Source organism: Rattus rattus, chromosome 3 (assembly GCF_011064425.1).
Source record: "Rattus rattus isolate New Zealand chromosome 3, Rrattus_CSIRO_v1, whole genome shotgun sequence".
Lineage (NCBI taxonomy): Eukaryota > Metazoa > Chordata > Mammalia > Rodentia > Muridae > Rattus > Rattus rattus.
The window spans coordinates 140961009-140979723 of record NC_046156.1 but is presented as its reverse complement, the minus strand read 5'-3'; the positions used below and the strand labels follow the sequence as shown (position 1 = coordinate 140979723).

General features: G+C 37.0%; 1 protein-coding gene and 1 non-coding gene across 2 annotated transcripts in view; one reads left to right on the top strand and one right to left on the bottom strand.

Annotated features, from left to right (window-relative positions):
* The window catches only part of Hnf4g (hepatocyte nuclear factor 4 gamma), a 140262-nt gene that overhangs the window by 36065 nt on the left and 85482 nt on the right, over window positions 1-18715 (top strand). The gene's annotated exons all lie outside the window — the stretch shown is intronic.
* LOC116897388 lies at window positions 3686-3792 on the bottom strand. The gene has a single exon (XR_004387432.1). It is a non-coding gene; the product is annotated as a U6 spliceosomal RNA (small nuclear RNA).

The window sequence follows — 18715 nt, the reverse complement described above, 5'->3', positions numbered from 1 at the left end:
ATCTTCTAACTTGTTTTAACTTTGCTGTTATCAAGAATTACTAAGTCATCACGAGAGCTATGAAATATATTGCTTTTCTAAATATAGCTGGGAACATCTTTTTTTCAGAAGTGCACACAATTTTATAAGCCACTCTAGAACTTCATATAGCTAAAGGGGTCGTTACTATTTGTCTTAGTTCAAAATGTTTGCATGAATGTCTCTAATCATAAATTTATGGAAAAGAGCTTGGCAGTGGCGGTGTATACCTTCAATCTAGCAGTTGGAGGCAGGGGCAGGCATGGTTCAGTGTTACCCGGTTGTAGTTTTGAATTAAGTTCAAGTAGGTCAGTCCTATTTATTTTTGCTTGTTTGATTGATTGATTTTGCTTTTATCTGAAAGAGACTTTATTCTCTGTATGAACCATAATTAAATCATTCAAAATTCAATGCATCTGTTTTGATACTACAGAAGATGCAAAAGAGGATGGATTTAAAAATATTGAAAGGTGGTTGGTGTGGGGGTTGAGATACAACAAAATTCAAATAGAGAGTTGTGAGAATATAACAGCCATCAGTTGATTTGGATACTTGGGATAGTATAAGCAATTCCTACTGTATTTTTCTAAAAGTATAGTCCTTTGAAAAATGTGGATCTGTGTGTGTGTGTGTGTGTGTGTATTTAGTTTTTATTTCAAATTCATATATAATGTATCTGTCTAGGCAGATTTTTTTCTAATTTCTTTTAGCTTTCAAAGTTTACCACAATTTACTCAGAAATACCTCCTTAGGATGTATATTAGTCACTTGGTACTGGCTGTAATAAAGTACTATGACCAAAATCAGCTTAAGGAAAAAGGTGTTCATTCGAAATTATGGTTTCAAAGTTATAGAGTTCATCTGGGCGTGGAAGACAGGGCATAGCAGCAGAAACAGACAGCTGGCTGATCACATTTTAACCCCACATGGAAGCAGAGACTTGAAATAGGACACAGAACAAAGCTATAAATTCTCAAAGCCCACTCCCTCCCACCAGTGAAGTACTTCCTCCATGAAGACTATACTTCCTAAAGGTTCCATAACCTCCCCTAAATGTGCCATCCACTAATTTTACCCAAGTATTTACATACATAAACCTGTGTGTGGGACATTCTCATTGAAACAACTGCAGGAAATATATAAATGATAGTTCTTTTAACGATGGTAACAAATCTATTCTTAGTCTGCAGAAGTTGATACAATGAACTGTCTATATAAAAACCTCAGCATATATATATATATATATATATATATATTCTAATTACCTGATTATTTATGTTCGTCAAGTCTCTGATATATTTAGAACACACCCACTTACCTATTGATTCAGGCGTCTACTAGTCATCAGAAGCAATCACAGCATTGTTGAAGGCTCTGTGTTATGGCAATGGGTGGGGCTGCATGTCTGTGGTAAAAGAGCTGTGTTCATCAGTTTGCATGATGAAGTAAAAACGCCTCTGCTGCCACTGAGAACCTATGAAGATGTGGATATTAATGCTCTGAATCCTTGAGTACTTACATGGCACCATAAAGTACTTGCCTTGCCAGGTAGCTGTGTTTTTCTGTATCTTGGCCTTAAACCAAATGAGTTTTGACCATTGTTCAGGTATCATACATGTATCTGCCAGCTCTTTAACCTCAAGGTGTCACAGTAAATATTAAAAAATGCCTGAACCTTTTATCCTGCGCTAATGCCAACACTCGTGGGACCGCATGGCACTGCAGGGTATCCTTATCTCAGAGATTCCACACTGCCCCCAAGTACTCTCTGACCCAGGCAGTCTGCAGGTCATTCCAGCATGTCACCTTGCCACTCTGGTCCTTGGAGTTAGTTCTAGCACCCATGGAACTATATGGAAGTAACCGTAATTTATCTCTGGTTAGTATCTCTCCCAGTGGCTCTCTACTAGTTGTGAACCCTCTGGTTTCAGCTACACAGTAAAATCAAGACTCAACAAACTGCAACCCAACAATCAGATTTATATGAAAAATTCTCAATCTGCAATATATGCATATAATAAACTCACAACCAAATGATAAAAATAACCTAGATGAGATAAATACATTGACCTACAGAAATCCATCCTTAAGAAATATTCATCAGAACCTGCATCTTTGTAGAGATGCATCGGAGATCTTTACATTCGCCTCCATGTTGTTTCCCTCTTCTCTCCTCTCCTTTTTTTTTTTTTTCTTTTTTTTTTTGAATAGTAATTTTTTTTTATTAACTTGAGTATTTCTTATGTACATTTTGAGTGTTATTCCCTGTCCCGGTTTCGGGCAAACATCCCCTTCCTCCCCCTTCCTTATGGGTGTTCCCCTCCCCACCCTCCCCCCATTGCGCCCCCCCCCGACAGTCTAGTTCACTGGGGGTTCAGTCTTAGCAGGACCCAGGGCTTCCCCTTCCACTGGTGCTCTTACTAGGATATTCATTGCTACCTATGAGGTCAGAGTCCAGGGTCAGTCCATGTATAGTCTTTAGGTAGTGGCTTAGTCCCTGGAAGCTCTGGTTGCTTGGCATTGTTGTACATATGGGGTCTCAAGCCCCTTCAAGCTCTTCCAGTTCTTTCTCTGATTCCTTCAACGGGGGTCCCGTTCTCAGTTCAGTGGTTTGCTGCTGGCATTCGCCTCTGTATTTGCTGTATTCTGGCTGTGTCTCTCAGGATCGATCTACATCCGGCTCCTGTCGGTCTGCACTTCTTTGCTTCATCCATCCTGTCTAATTGGGTGGCTGTATATGTATGGGCCACATGTGGGGCAGGCTCTGAATGGGTGTTCTTTCAGTCTCTGTTTTAATCTTTGCCTCTCTCTTCCCTGCCAAGGGTATTCTTGTTCCCCTTTTAAAGAAGGAGTGAAGCCTTCACATTTTGATCATCCGACTTGAGTTTCATTTGTTCTAGGCATTTGGGCTAATAGCCACTTATCAGTGAGTGCATACCATGTATGTTTTTCTGTGATTGGGTTAGCTCACTCAGGATGATATTTTCCAGTTCCAACCATTTGCCTACGAATTTCATAAAGTCGTTGTTTTTGATAGCTGAGTAATATTCCATTGTGTAGATGTACCACATTTTCTGTATCCACTCCTCTGTTGAAGGGCATCTGGGTTCTTTCCAGCTTCTGGCTATTATAAATAAGGCTGCGATGAACATAGTGGAGCACATGTCTTTTTTATATGTTGGGGCATCTTTTGGGTATATGCCCAAGAGAGATATAGCTGGATCCTCAAGCAGTTCAATGTCCAATTTTCTGAGGAACCTCCAGACTGATTTCCAGAATGGTTGTACCAGTCTGCAACCCCACCAACAATGGAGGAGTGTTCCTCTTTCTCCGCATCCTCGCCAGCATTTGCTGTCACCTGAGTTTTTGATCTTAGCCATTCTCACTGGTGTGAGGTGAAATCTCAGGGTTGTTTTGATTTGCATTTCCCTGATGACTAAAGATGTTGAACATTTCTTTAGGTGTTTCTCAGCCATTCGGCATTCCTCAGCTGTGAATTCTTTGTTTATCTCTGAACCCCATTTTTTAATAGCGTTATTTGTCTCCCTGCGGTCTAACTTTTTGAGTTCTTTGTATATTTTGGATATAAGGCCTCTATCTGTTGTAGGATTGGTAAAGATCTTTTCCCAATCTGTTGGTTGCCGTTTTGTCCTAACCACAGTGTCCTAAAAATATGGAACGCTTCACGAATTTGCGTGTCATCCTTGCGCAGGGGCCATGCTAATCTTCTCTGTATCGTTCCAATTTTAGTATATGTGCTGCCGAAGCGAGCACTCCCTTTTTTTTCTAAAACCTCTGTTCCTACCTCCCTTCCTTCTTATCCAATAGCAGGCCTCATTTTACCTTGTGTCTGCCTTCACCCATGTAACAACATCAACCTACACTTCACTCTTTCTGTCTAATTAAAAAAAAAAACTTTTCTGTCAAATGTAAGCTAAGGACAATGATTATCATTTGTAATTTATCAAGTATAAAATATATCTAACACCCAGTCCAATATTTAATCAGTTAAACAGAACATTTAGTTATCTATTCCAGATAGATAGAAATGTTTAAAATCTATGTTATGTCCTGGCTAGCTTGTATACTATCTGATAACTATGCAATTAAATATGTCTTCACAAAGTTAAACAGCCTGGGTCACTATGGGACTATCACTAGTTTCAACCCTATCAGAAATCTGAAAATGACTAATATTACCAGAAAATAAAGGAAGCCTAACACGGCTTCCCAAACTGAGACAGGTTGAAGAGACAATTGTCTACTTGCACAGTCCCCTGTTAGCAACATGCGAGACCAAGTCTTCAGCCTTTTGGCCTAGGATCACCTGACTGACTTTTAGAATGCAGAATTATGAAAGGCTGATCATTCTGTCTTAGCAGAGATTATCAGTTGACTATTCTGTAATGTGTCCTCTTCCAGACAGTATTTTGTCTGTAGAAGAAATAGGCAATTTCTTCCCAGCCACAATGTATAACCTCACCTGGAGGTGGAGATGCTTCATTTCTTTCGTGAATCCCAAAGGGGAGCTGTTAGGAGCAGACATATCTCAACAAATGATATACAACAATAAGTGTCACATCTCATGGATTTCTGATGTGTTTGAAAACCATCTAATTATGTAAGTAATCTGGACTGTTGTCCGTTAATTTTCTTAATAAATTATCTTGAAATCTCTCTAACAATAAACTTAAATCCATGAATTTGCTATTTGACCCTTAACTCACATGTTTAATCATCTTAGATTAGGCTTTTAACAGCGGTAAAAAACTGGGTATAAGCCTTGTGTTTATAAATGTGTTGTATATGCACAATACCTATATATGAGAGTAACAGTATTAATTTTAAATCAATAGGAAATTCATATCAAAGTAAATCTAAACTTGTATCAAATTAATTCTGTACCAATGTAAAAAGATTATAACCTTAGCCTAGTAACAAATATAAAGATTTCTACCAAATGAGATTATGGCTGTACAATCAATTTGAACTAATTCCTCCCCATTAAATTATGACCATTTCTAAATTCTCTAGAAAGACAATCTTAGAATAAATACTTTTAGTCTTTCAAAGTTTAGGAAATCTGAGCAATGACTCTTCAATAACTTCTTCATGCTTTACTTGGGCATTGAGAAATCCTTGGCAGGGAGTGGGAGGGGGGTTAGGGGAAATGGGGGAATGATTGTTATAGTCTGATATCTGTCATGAGGACCCACCTGAAAGTCCCTGAAGTCAGGAATCCAAGCAGGCCAGATCAGCATTCTGATGATGAGCTCACCAAACTGTACATTCTGCAATATATAAATCTCAAAACAAAATGTTAGTATTAAGATATCTTTTGTGTGATTCTCTAGTTTTTCAGGAGGTCTACCTCTATCAAATCTGATTAATATGACTCTGGAAGGTATCTGAAGTCTAATCACCGTTTTTAAAAACACAAAGACAAAATCTTTCTTTGAGAACAGCATGTTCTTTAATCTGTAACCAGAAACGCTGGTATTAGCACTCTTCCCCCAGAGAAATAATATAATAACAAGACTCAAAATCACACCCATTATTAAAATTAAAACAATTTAAGAAACTGAAGTAAACTAAACAAACGTGTATGGGCCTGTTAGGCCTTTTTAATCTGTCATGTCAGAAAATCAACTCAAAATTCCGTGGAGTCCTCGTTAATACAATATGAGCCTCCTGCTGCGGTAATTTTAAAAGTAACCACAAACTGTCACTAGCTGGCATCAACGATCCATATAGCAATAGTGGGGTAATTCATAAAACAATTTTATCACACTTCTATTAATACCAATACTAACAGGAAGTAAGCAACGTGTCAAACCAGGACTTTAGCCCAATATACATCTCTCTGTTAAGCTCTCTAGTGGAGTGCCAGACTTTTATTTATTAATAATTTCTATAATATATGTCTGTATTCACTCTCCCTGGTGTTCAGACTTCTATTTTATAATAACTTTTATAACTGGAAAATATCACCACTCTCTATCTGGAGTCAGTGACTAGCAGGCAGCTTGTCTAACCAGGATTTTAACTCAAAATTCCTGTGGAACCCATGTTAAGAGAATATGGGTATCCTAAAAGACTTAATAAAGCATTGTCGTAATACCATCTTTAAAACAAATGAACCAAACTAAATGAAATCAGTTTCCAAACAACCTTATGTTAAAAATGCAGGCAGTTTGTCATCTCTAATTCTCTGTGTTCAGGGTAGCCTGCACTTTTTTCATAGCAGGGGACCTAGAGCCTGCAAGCAGATTGACTCTGTGTTTCTTCTGTTTAAGGTCATGCGCTCCCAACATCATGTGACTCAACATGGTACTGGACCCCTCTTACTTAGAAAATAAAACTTTCTAAGGCTGAAAATCCTCAAGTTTTAGTGGATGCTTGCCTAACACGTTGGTTTGCCACCTTTTATCAGCATCGTACACATTAATGAACTGATGTGATCCAGAATGAGAGAGGAGGCAGCAGAGCGAGAATTAAAACTTTCATTAGGTATGAGCTATTTGAAAAGTGCTGAAGCAATTTTCACAGTGCTGTATCTATCTACTGAGTCTTTTGTTAGATGCTGTAAAGAAAACCTCTGAAAGGCAAGTGGGCCACAGTGAAGCAGAATTACTGATCAATTAGAATTTTGAAGATGATTGAAACATGCTATTCATTAGAATTATGAAACTAGAGTATGATACAGTATATACAATGAAATGGTATTTTAAAACAGATGCATATCTATAACATGCACATAATCTTTATACATATCTAATACACATAATGTATTATATGTGTCTAATGCATATATACATGTACATACTGATCAACCTTTGCTTAAAGACAGAGAAAATGTCTATTTCAAAGGCAATATAATGAGATATTTATTATACTTTAAAACTAGCAGTCTCTGGGATGGAGTGATGGCTCAGTGTGTAACATGCTTGCTGTGAATATGGGGACCCCTGTTGAACTCTTTAGCACTCACACAAAAAATAAATAAAAAATAAAAAAAAAATCAGGGTGTGATGGACTTCTGTAATCTTGGTGCTAGAAAGACAGAGAGGAGGCAGATGCATGGAGTTAGCCAGACTAGCCTACTCAGTGACTTCCAGGTTCAGTGAAACACTATATCAAACACAAGGTAGAAAACAATTGAGGAAGATACCTGATATAAACCTCGTAACTTAGCACACATGTGTATACACATGCAGAGACATTCCTGTATGCACACACCTATGCCAACACCATGGATGAACCTGCTCACTGGTAGGTGATATATATATAAAATAAATCCTAAAGGCCAGGAGATCCCTGAGTTTGGGGGTATATAGATGAATGAGTTAGATAGACCCCAAGGTCAAGAAACCTGATATCCACTAATGAGAAAGGAAAAGAAGGAAGCAGCCAAAAGAAGAGAAGCAAATCACTCTGTACTTATATTTAAGACTCCAAAGTATATTTTTTAAATTTACTTAGCATGGAGATAATGTCAGAAAGCACGAAGCTCTAATAGTTAGCAGAGGTTAATTTTAAAAGGCTTCCTTTCCTCCAATGAAGCAGGGGCTAAAGTTTCATAATTTTCCCTTAAACAGTAATATCGAAAAAAAAAAAAACTGTCTCCATGCAAGGAAAATAAAAAGGACATGAGCTCCTGGGAAATGGCTTTGTACAATCACATTGCTTTTTTGTTTTTGTTTTTGTTTTTGTTTTTGTTTGTTTGTTTCCAATGTGCCCAATATGTGGCTCCGTTTTGGAACTGAACTGACACCTCGTGGGAAGAAGCCATAATCTTTGCTTGTGTGCTGGCATTCAGGGGCAGAGTTCATGTTTCTTCACTGCTGGAAATGGGTCAAAGTTAAGAACACAATTTTCATTGCTGGCAGGCTTCCTAAGTAAAAAGTGTAAACTAAAGACAGTTAATTGCCTCTCCCCCAACTCTTTCATGTTTTCCTACTGATCATTTGAGATTGTAACTATGATTTTGCAGGTAGAATAGGAAAGAAAGTGTGCTGTTTTTCATTAAGTATTCATAAGTATGAAGGGAAACAATGGCTTTTATTTCAAGTGCTGAGGGTCCTAAAACAAACTTTTGTAAATGTATTCAAAATATATTGTAAAATTTTAGTCACTGTTTGTTAACTTTTCTTCACGTGTAGTGAATACATTCACTGTGTATCCACTGAACAAATCTCTCTCTCTCTCTCTCTCCCTCCCTCCCTCCCTCCCTCCCTCCCTCCCCCCTCCCTCCCTACCTCTCCTTCCAAAACAGTGAAGAGCCATACAAAAGATAGGATTCAGTTAAAAGCTTCCTACTCCTGGGGAACTTTACACATGTGGAATTGGATAGGATTCATGCACACAACCAGAGTAAACATGGATAAAGCAGTGAATGACTGTGTCTCTAGGCAGCTAAGTATTCATCCAGTGTCATGAGTTCCTAGGAAGAAGATACCATTGTCCCTGAAAGCACATACACTGAGTTTTCAAGTTGCACTGGAACTTTCCCATTATATAGGAAATCCCTTTAATTTCTGTGTTATATAATATATGTTCATGGGATAAAGAGTCGGAAAAATAAGAGAGTGGATTTGCTGACTGATGCTGGGGAACAAAAGCTTTTCAAGATTTGACTTCTTATGATGCTTATATATTGGTATTTGCAAATAACATGCATGTTGAGTTCATTTTAGCAAAGAGATATAAGTGCTGCTAGGTTCTCCTGTGAAACACAGGCAAACACAGACATGCATACGTGAGTGCATATGTGCAGTTTGTTCTCGTAGGTATTTTGTCATAGACCCATCTGTCTACCCCTCCCAGTGCTGATGTCACTGACCCGCAGGCTGATGGTTGTGGAGGCACACTTGTCTGTAGAAGAGTAGCCACTTAAGTCACTGTCCATTTGTAGATTGCGCTCAGGATCTGAAAGGGCTATTTTTAATAATGGATGTTGTGTTGCAAATGACTCACATGGCAACAATAAGTTCATATAGATGGCAGGAGAATTATGTAGTAGATCATCACCTTCCTTAGTCATGTGTCTGCCTGTCTGTCTGTCTCTCTGTCTCTCTTTCCTCGCCCCCTGTCTGTCTCTGTCTCTGTCTCTCTCTCTGTCTCTGTCTCTCTCTCTCTCTCTCTCTGTGTGTGTGTGTGTGTATGTGTATGTGTGTGTGTGTGTGTGTGTGTGTGTGTGTGTGTGTGTGTGTGTGTGTGTGTATACACATAGGACAGATTGATATATATCCTAGGCTGGTCTTTGTATCTTCTTTGTTCTGGCTCCCAGTACTGGGATGTTGTGTGCACAACACTATCCCTGGCTTTTCCTTTGTCAGATCTTAAACTACATTATGGAGCTTCATAGATATGAACTGATACATTCTGCGTTATGATCCTATATGCAGAAAACATAAGTCAAACATATTATCTTCTAAGTAGAAGATTAAAATATTTTTTTAAAAAAACACATATACTCAATGAGTGTTTGGCAACATTTAGTAACGGGTTTTTAAGTAGTTTCAAAAAGCATTTAATAAATGGTATAAGGGAGCTAATTAGTTCCCTATAGACAAAATTAACATAGACAGGATCTATTTGTGCAGCAGAAAAGAACATTTATAGTTTTATTTCAGGTATCTTCGCATGGAAACACTGGTGAGAGTAATACTGATTTTAATCCATTTTTCCATGTAATCTATAAATGCATACCACGTTAAGAGGCCTGGAAAACAGATAAACTTGAAAGCTAACATTATTATCCCAAACCAGCTGAATGTACCTAAAAGATAAGAAAGGAAAAATTTCATTATACATGCTTCAAGTGGGAGTTTTCACAAACCCATAACCCTTCTGACTAAAATGATGAATGCTCCTCTGATTCTAATTGACAAGTGTTATATATAAAAGAGTTCTTGCCTTCATTCTTATCAAAACGGTGGGGATTTCCAATGATAGGGCAATATTATATGGGTGGAAACTTCTCAGAAGAATAGGGAACTTATCAGTATTTACTTAGGTTCTATTACATTCAGAGCCATAAAAGCAACTGCACTCATAAATTTATAGCCAGTCAAGGATATTGCCTCTTCCCCCAAAGAGGCTTGATATTAAAGGAGTGCAGTGAATGAGCTCAAATCATGAAATGTTTTCAACACTGGAACAGTTTCTCTTCATATTCCACCTTGTAGACAAGAATTTATGAAGAATCACTGGCTATCCTTTAAGTTTGAGAAGTAAAAAGTAATAAAAATTGTGATAAGAATTAGTATATTTCTTACAGATTTTATTCCATTTTTGTTTTCATTATTAAAGCACTTCATGATAATAATATCTACCTTCAATGAATTCTGACTGTAGGTTAATGATCACCACAGTTGTGTCAATAGATATTTTTATGATTTCAACTTTATAGATAACAAAACAGAGTAGAGGTTATGCCCCAAATCACAAAAACAAGACTTAAGCTTATGACCTTCCACTTTCAAAGGATAATTTGTACTAGGTTGCTAGTTTGCCACAAGTCTGAATTTTCCTGAAATCACAGAAATTCATCATTTATAGTTCTAGAGGTCAGAAGTCCAAAAGGGGTCTGTCTCCCTGGGCTAAAATCAAGGTATCAGCAGGACTGCCTTTCTCTGTTGACCAGGGGAAAACCCTTCCCTTTGTTTTTCTGGCTGCATGAGCTTTCCTACCTCTCTTGAAACTTGACTCTGTCATCTTATTTCTCTTCTGGACTCTTCTGGCTCTCCTCCAGATGTCAAAGGTGTCCTCATCGGTATGTGGAACATGCCCAGATAAAAGAACATCCTTCCTTACAGTTCCAAAGTCACTTTTGATCTATAAAGTTACTAACTGTAGGGTGTCTTTGCCATCCTTTATTCTACTTATGTAGGTGTTAAAGAACTGGTTAAGTATATCTGTGTGTATCTTTCTGTATTGATACTGATATTTTTGTGGATCACTAAGATTAACCCTTAAAACAGTGATAACAGTAAAATTAAGAAAAGTTCTCGCTTGTGACTGTCTATCTCACCATCATCTCTTCTGAGGGGACACTGAAGTAAATTAAATCACATTTTGAATTTTCCAAGTGGGACCATACTTAAACCCTTATGTGAGTAATGTTCAGCACTTGCACACTTCCTTTTAGTCATCTTTTTTTTTTTTAAAAAAGGATAATGGTTCCATAACTTTTTTGGATATTTTTATTTACGTTTCAAATGTTATCCCCTTTCCCTAGAGATAATATAGATATAGATGTAGATGTAGATGTTTATGTAGATAGATGTAGATATAGATATAGATCTTCAAATCAAATATGTGTGTGTGTGTTCATCTAGTACTCAATGACACATTTGTTCATTTTTGTTGCTTCTATTTTTATATAAAACCTGGTGTCATAATGTAAATCAAACTAACCTCGAACTCTTCAATTCTCCTCTTCAGCCTCTGAAAGCTAGGATGATAGAGTTGTGTACCACTAAATCCTGGTTATACTATCTCCTTTGTTTAGACATTTTGATAACTCTTTAGTCTGCTGAAGGCATTTGCTATTTGGGGGCCTTCATGTTCTATTTAGCTTTATGAATTTTTTTTGATACCACAGGTGCATGCTTACTTTATTAGTAAACATTGTTTAACATTTTAGAGAATTTTTTAAACAATGACAATCTGATTTTATAAGAAAGGGGTATTATACAGTTGGATTTATTTTACCTTATCCTTTGGCTCCTCTAAGGCCTTTGTTGAAGGCAAGATGCTACTGCTATTTTAAATTTTTTCACCCACTCTGGGAATGTTACTCTGCAAATATTGGTGACATGGCTGCCCTCCTTGAAACATTATTGACTCCCAAAATGAAAAGGGGGGCTGTCTGAATTGTCACAGGTTCATGTGCCCCTACAATATCTGGCACTTACAAATTTTGATGTTATTTTATGTTATTGTATTTACTATTTTCACAAGCACACAAACACGAACATACTCTTGGTTTACTTTTAAAGTGTATTAGTTAACTTTTGTTAAGGGCACCAGAGGAATCAGTTAGGAGAGGAAGAGTATGTCAGCCCATGAAGGACTATGGTTCATCATGGCTGACAAGACATGATTATGTCAGCTTTATGGGACGTAGCGGTGTGAGGCAACTGCATGCTCACATTTAGATAGACTAGTAATCAGACAGAGGAAGAGAGTAGGGCTAGGTCACCAATTTCAAAGCCTGATCCCAGAACACTGTTTCCTCTGGGTACACCCTACCTCCTAAAGGTCCCACTACCTTCACAGACAGAGGCAGTAACTGGGAACCTTTCTAGGCACAGGTCTCTTCTGTAGCTTGCTTTTGTTTATATTTACTATTTCTCCTACGAGCACTTTGCCAACTTCATTTTTAAGTACAATCACTCCAAAGTCGGAAATGTATAGATATTGTTGACACTGTATAAATATTGGCCTGTGCTGAATCAGTCTCATTCATGGCACTGGTTCACTTGGCAAACCTAGCACACACAGGGAAAGGTCAGCAGGTCAATTCACGTGGACTGCCCTCACCTTTTCCATCCTTAACTCGATTGCTTAAAATCATCCCAAATGTAAAATCCCTTCAAATATATATTTATTTACTTTGTAAAAAACCATATTAAAATTGATTTGCTGGTGATATTCTGTCTTGTATTCCTTCAGCTCTGTTTTTAATCTTAAAAATCTTAAACTGTTTTGTTTGTGCCCCCCTAATTTGCCTCCCCTCATTATTGCTCCTCTTGCTGAGACTTACATTGTGCTATTTCCTGATGTCCCCAAATGTCCCCTGTACCCCTATGGAGCTTTCAGCATCTGAATATGGGGCGCTCATTTTAAAAATCTCCACACTTCATTCTCGGCTGAAATCCTTTGATCAAGTCCACATAGCGGAGTCCGGTACTCCACTGAGTTTTCTGAGGACATCAGGTTGGTGATTTGAAATATTATCTTCTCCCCTCAATTTACCACAACCCAAGGAGATCCAAGACAAAATCATTCCCCAGTAATTCCTAGGCGAAAAAGAAATCATCAACGTGTGACGCAAGTTGTCTAGGATGGTGCAAATGGGAAGATGAGACCTGATGAGAAAGAAAAGGGAATCCTGGAGGAAGATGGACTTTATCTTTTATCCTCAGTTGGGATGGGGCACAAGAGAGGGTCACTACAGTCTCCCAGTATTGTCCCATTCACATGAGAAAAGAAAGAACCTCCCCTTTGTTCTACATAGAATTTTAGTATTTGGTATACCTTAGATACCATGGGAACCTATTTAGGCCTATATGTGTACATGCATATGTATGTTAGGATATATATGGTACTCAGACATGTGTATTTCCTATTAAAAACTCCAAACACACACACACACACACACACACACACACACCACAACATTAGCTCATGAAATCTCAGTGATAATATTCTACAATACATGATGTATTGTTATAATTTCTATGACTTTTAAATAAATAACGATAAAACTAGAAAGTCTTAGTGCCTCAAAATGTAATAAACAAATCAAAATCCGCTGGAAGGCTGAATATTAAGCAATAATATATTCTTTTTGAAAAAGCCTAAAAAGAGTAAAAACATGGAATAAATGACCAAAGACGCAGAGTACCAGCCAGGAGCTTCAGCTCTGCTAGCCAGGCTGTGGAAGTGAAGGAAGGGAAAGACCAGACAGTATACCTAAACAAAGAAGGCCTTAGGTGCAAAACAGATATTTCTCTTCTAGCACTGACTCTGCTCCGATTCCTTTCATTGGAAGCAGCCTGGGATAGCTAAGCCATCTTGTGGACATTCTTGCCCCTTTCTTGGGAGTGAGTACAGCATGTGCTTCCAAGGAAGTAATACAGTACACGCTGAATGAGTGTGCACACAGATCAGAAAACAGACAGTGCGTATTTGTTAATTCAATTTTTGGACTGTTTAAAATATTGTTATTTACTTAGTAATTTTAAAGAGATTTTAAAGTGATGCTTATATTCAATGGTCATATAGGTTCTTAAGAGTTTAAATACCAAACTAACTCCTTTATGCTAGCTGTATGTTCCTCTACACTTAAGCCAGCCAACATTTTCTTTTTACAAGGAATTTTGTACCTATTGTCTCTGTTCCACTGTACTGTCTTCCAAGGGACATCCTTTTTTTTTCTATTAACTTTTTCTTTCTGAGTCAAGTGTTTTTCAGCTTAACTATCTCCTAATAATCTGATACATTTGATCTTATTTAGTCAATTTACTTTCCCAGACTGTAGATTGTTCAGGTGACCTTTACCTTGAGTGGAATTCTTTTGATGAAAATATGTTTCATTTTCTTATTGTGGCTTAGGAATGCTATCACAGTGCTGGTTTTTTTGCCTTGTCCAAGCATGAATGTTACCTTGGCTGTACATATATGAGATTGCATTTGTTTCTGTAGGTTGTTTATTTTATATACACACACATAACACACACTCACACACACACACATACACACACACACAAGCACACACACACCACAAAGAACACATAGATTTTATGTATTTAGTGTTTATATTCTTATTTCTATGATTATTTTGTCTTATTTTTTTACATATTGTTTGCATATTAGTCTAAATATATGCATGTATCTAAGTAACTTATATCCTCACCTGCATAGCTCTATATATTTATATCTTATATAATTTAAATTTATATACTTAATATGTCTACGTACATTTTTATGTTTATTTTATATTGTTTTCCATATAGGTCAGTTCTGTTATTTTATGTATATTTGTAAGTGCTCACCATGGGGTACTGATTTTGGATAAGGTCATCATTTGTAATTGGCCCAATATTGAAAACTAACGAACAGCCACGTCTCCCACATCCCTTTGCCAGATCATGGTCTCTGGCTTTTCTATTGTCTCTTGTCATGGGCATGCCTATTTTGTGCCGCACAGGTGCTTGCTGTACCAGATCATTCTTGTCTGTGTTTTTATTAAGAAGTTCCTAGAAGGAGGTAATTTTTCAGAATTCTTATTTTTGGCTTAACATCCCTCTTAAGTCAGATATCTCTTACTTAATCATGAAATGTATGAGTGCTCCTTATGTAGCTAGAATCATAAAGGCATTCTCTCCATTTTATGCATCACCTGCCTTTGTTTTATTGGGACAGTTGCATCCTGGCCCATGATCACTCAAGCACTTATTGGGACTTCTTTTCTAACCCTATATAATGAGGAAACAGGCAACTAATATCAACATTTTCTCTCTACATGTTCTCCCCTGCTTCATTCCCTTTCTTTCCCTCTCCTTTTTTTTATTCTTTTTTAACCAAAATATTGAGGATGGAATGAGAGGAGAGCTATCTGACACAGTTACTATGTATGAGGTGTGAAATATGTCACAAAAGGAAAGGCAAAGAAATCCCCAAGGCAGTGAGATGGATGTAGCGTTTCCTACTAGCTGCTAGGGGAGATTTTGAGAGATAAGGGCTCTCTCGGTGTGCTATCACCCTAGCTTCCTACCCTTTTTTAGAGTAAGAAGAGATACAAGTTACAAAAAAAGCAATCAGGGGCATGAGAGATGAGACTGGGGAGTTGTAAATGTGGCCAAAATTCACAAGTAAGAAAATGTCATAATAAAATCTTCACTGTATCTTGACCTATAATAATAAAGAACACCAAAAGCTTCAGTATTTCTTGAAATAGGATTGAGGTCACATTTGTTGATTCTTGATCTTAGAGCTTTTGCCATTGTTGTTTTGTTGAGGAAATTTTCCCCAGTGCCTATGAGTTTAAGGCTCTTTCCCACTTTTTCTTCAATTAGTTTGAGTGTATTTGATTTCACATTGAGGTCCTTGACGCACTTGGACTTAAGCATGGTACAGTGTGATAAGAATGGATTGATTTGCATTCTTCTACATGCTGACCGGCACAAATTGAAATGCTATCTTTTTTTCCATTGGATGGTTTTGGCACCTTTGTCAAACATCAAGTGACCATAGGTGCATGGGTATATTTCTGGGTCTACAATTCTATTGCATTGATCTACCTGTCTCTGTATTAATATCATACAATTTTATCACTATTGCTCTGTAATACTGCTTGAGTCCAGGGATGGTGACTCCCCTAGTAGTTCTTTTATTGTTGAGGATAGTTTTCACTATCCTGTGTTTTTTGTTATTTTTGCAAATTGCTCTTTTGGACTCTGTGAAGAATGGAATTGGAATTTTCAAGAGGATGACATTAAATCTATAGATTATTTTTGGCAAAATCATTTCACTATATTAATCCAGGTAATCCATGAGCATGGGAGGTCTTTCCATATTCAGAGATCTTCAATTTCTTTCTTCAGAGACTTGAAGTTCTTGTTATACACATCTTTCTCACTTGGCTAGAGTCACAGCAAGGTATTTTGTGCTATTTGTGACTATTGTGAAAGGTGTCATTTCCTAATTTCTTTCTCAGCCTGTTTATCCTTTGAGTAGAGTACTGATTTTTTTTTTTGAATTTATTTTTTCACACTTCGCTGACTTTCTTTATCAGGCTTAGTAGTTCTCTGGTGAAACTTATGTTTCACTTAAGTACTATCACATCATCTGCAAATAGTGGTATTTTAACTTCTTCTTTTCCAATTGGTATTCCTTTGACCTCCTTTTGTTGTCTCATTGCTTTTGCTAGGACTTCCAATACTATATTGAATAAGTAGGGAGAGTGGGCTGCTTTGCCTAGTCCCTGATTTTAGTGGGATTGCTTCAAGTTTCTCTCCACTTAGTTTGATGTTGGCTACTGGTGGGTTGAATATTGCTTTTACTATGTTTAGGTATGGGCCTTAAATTCCTGATCTTTCCAAGACTTTTAACATGAAGGGGTGTTGAATTGTGTGAAATGCTTTTCCAGCACTTAATGAGATGGCCATATGCCTTCTTTTTTTTTTTCAGTTAGCTTACATAGTAGATTAAGGTGATGAATTTCCAAATATTGAACATCCTTGCATCCTTCAGATGACACCTACTTGATCATGATAGATGATAGTTTTGATGTGTTCTTGGATTCTGTTTGGGGAATTTTATTGAATATTTTTGCATCAATATTCATAAGGGAAATTGGTCTGAATTTCTCTTTCTTTGTTGGGTCGTTTTGTGGTTTAGGTATAAGCATAGTTGTGGTGTCATAGAAGGACTTGGCTAATATTCCTTCTGTTTCTATTGTGTGGAATAATTTAGACACTATCTTTATTAGGTCTTCTATGAAGGTCTGATATAATTCTTAACTAAACCCATCAGTCCTTGGATATTTTTGGTTGAGAGACTTTTACTAACTGCTTCTATATCTTTAGGAGTTATGGGACTGTTTAAATGGGTTATCTGATCGTTATTTAAGTTTGACACTTGGTAACTTTCTAAAAAATTGTCTATTTCACCCAGATTTTCCAGTTTTGTTGAATATATGCTTTTCTAGTAGGATCTGATTTTGTGAATTTCCTCCATTTCTCTTGTTGTGTCATCTTTTTCATTTCTGAGTTTGTTAAATTGGATACTGTCTCTCTGCCCTCTGTTTAGTCTGGCTAAGGATCTTTCTATCCTGTTGATATTTTCAAAGAACCAGCCCCTGGTTGCGTTTATTCTTTGCATAGTTCTTTTTGTTTCTACCTGGTTGATTTTAGCTCTCACTTTGATTATTTCTTGCTGTCTACTCCTTTTGAGTATATTTGGAGGCATTCAGAGCTATGAGTTTTCCTCTTAACACTGCTTCCATTGTGTCACAGGATTTTGGGTATGCTTTGCCTTCATTTTCATTAAATTCTAAAAATATTTCATTTCTTTCTTTAGTTCTTCCTTGAACAAATTATCATTGAGTAAAGCTCTGTTCAGCTTCCATTTAAGTGTATGGGCTTTCTGTTGTTTTGTTTTGTTTTGTTTTGTTATTAAAGACCAGTCTTAGTTCATGGTGATCTGATAGGATGAATGGGATTATTTCAAACATCTTGTATCTGATGAGGCCTGTTTTATGACCAATTATATGGTCAATTTTGGAGAACATACCATGAGGTGCTGAAAAGGAAGTATATTCTTTTGTTTTTGAATTAAATGTTCTATAGATGTCTGTTAAATCCTTTTCCTTCCTAACTTCTGTTAGTTTCTCTATGTCTCTGTTTAATTTCTGTTTCAATGATCTGTGCATTTATGAGAGTGGGGTGTTGAAATCTCCCATTATTATTATGTGAGGTGCAATGTGTGCTTTGAGCTTTAGTTAGGATTCTTTTTTTAATGTAAGTGCCCTTGTATTTGCAGCATAGATATTCAGGATTGAGAGCTCATCTTGGCGGATTTTTCCTTTGATAAAAATGAAGTGTCTTTCCTTATCGTTTTTGATAACTGTGGTTGAAAGTCAGTTTTATTCAATATTAGAATGGCATTCCAGCTTGCTTTTTGTGACCATTTGTTTGGAAAAATGCTTTTCAACATTTTACTCTGAGGTAATGTATGTTTTTTTCACCAAGGTGTGTTTCTGGTATGCAGCAAATGCTGGGTCCTCTGTATATATCCATGTCTTTTTATTGGGTAACTGAGTACATTCTTGTTAAGAGATATTCAGAAATAGTAATTGTTGTTTCCTGTTATTTTTGTTGTTAGACAAGGAAGTATGCTTCTGTGGCTCTATTTTGGGGGGGTTGTTGAAAGAAGATTACTTTCTTTATCTAGGTTATAATTT